Consider the following 965-nt stretch of genomic DNA (forward strand, 5'->3'; position numbering starts at 1 on the left):
AGCAGAGCTCCACACCTTAATCTATGGTGTGTAGAAACTCCACCGTTGAAAATACATAAGAACAAGGTCTAGGCATGGCCGAATGGCCAGCCTCCCAACGAGGGTTCAATCATAAAAACATGATCAAAAGGCTCTAATACAATAGTAAAAGGTCCTACTTATAGAGAACTAGTAGCCTAGGATTTACTGAGATGAGTAAATGACATAAAAATCCACTTCCGGGCCCACTTGTTGTGTGCTTGGGATGAGCACTGAAGCATTTTCGTGTAGAGACTCTTCTTGGAGTTAAACGCCAGCTTTTATGACAGTTTGGGCGTTTAACTCCCATCCTTGTGCCAGTTCCGGCGTTTAACGCTGGGAACTCTGAGGGTGACTTTGAACGCCGGTTTGGGCCATCAAATCTTGGGAAAAGTATGGACTATCATATATTTCTGGAAAGCCCAGGATGTCTACTTTCCAACGCCGTTGAGAGCGCGCCAATTGGGCTTCTGTAGCTCCAGAAAATCCACTTCGAGTGCAGGGAGGTCAGAATCCAACAGCATCTGCAGTCCTTTTTAGTCTCTGAATCAGATTTTTGCTCAGGTCCCTCAATTTCAGCCAGAAAATACCTAAAATCATAGAAAAACACACAAACTCATAGTAAAGTCCAGAAAAGTGAATTTTAACTAAAAAATAATAAAAATATACTAAAAACTAACTAGATCATACTAAAAACATACTAAAAACAATGCCAAAAAGCGTACAAATTATCCACTCATCACAGCACCAAACTTAAATTGTTGCTTGTCCTCAAGCAACTGAAAATAAAATAAGATAAAAAGAAGAGAATATGCAATGAATTCCAAAAACATCTGTGAAGATCAGTATTAATTAGATGAGCGGGACTTTTAGCTTTTTGCCTCTGAATAGTTTTGGCATCTCACTCTATCCTTTGAAATTCAGAATGATTGGCTTCTTTAGGAACT

The sequence above is a fragment of the Arachis duranensis genome, chromosome 4, assembly GCF_000817695.3.
Source record: "Arachis duranensis cultivar V14167 chromosome 4, aradu.V14167.gnm2.J7QH, whole genome shotgun sequence".
In the NCBI taxonomy this organism is placed as follows: Eukaryota; Viridiplantae; Streptophyta; class Magnoliopsida; order Fabales; family Fabaceae; genus Arachis; species Arachis duranensis.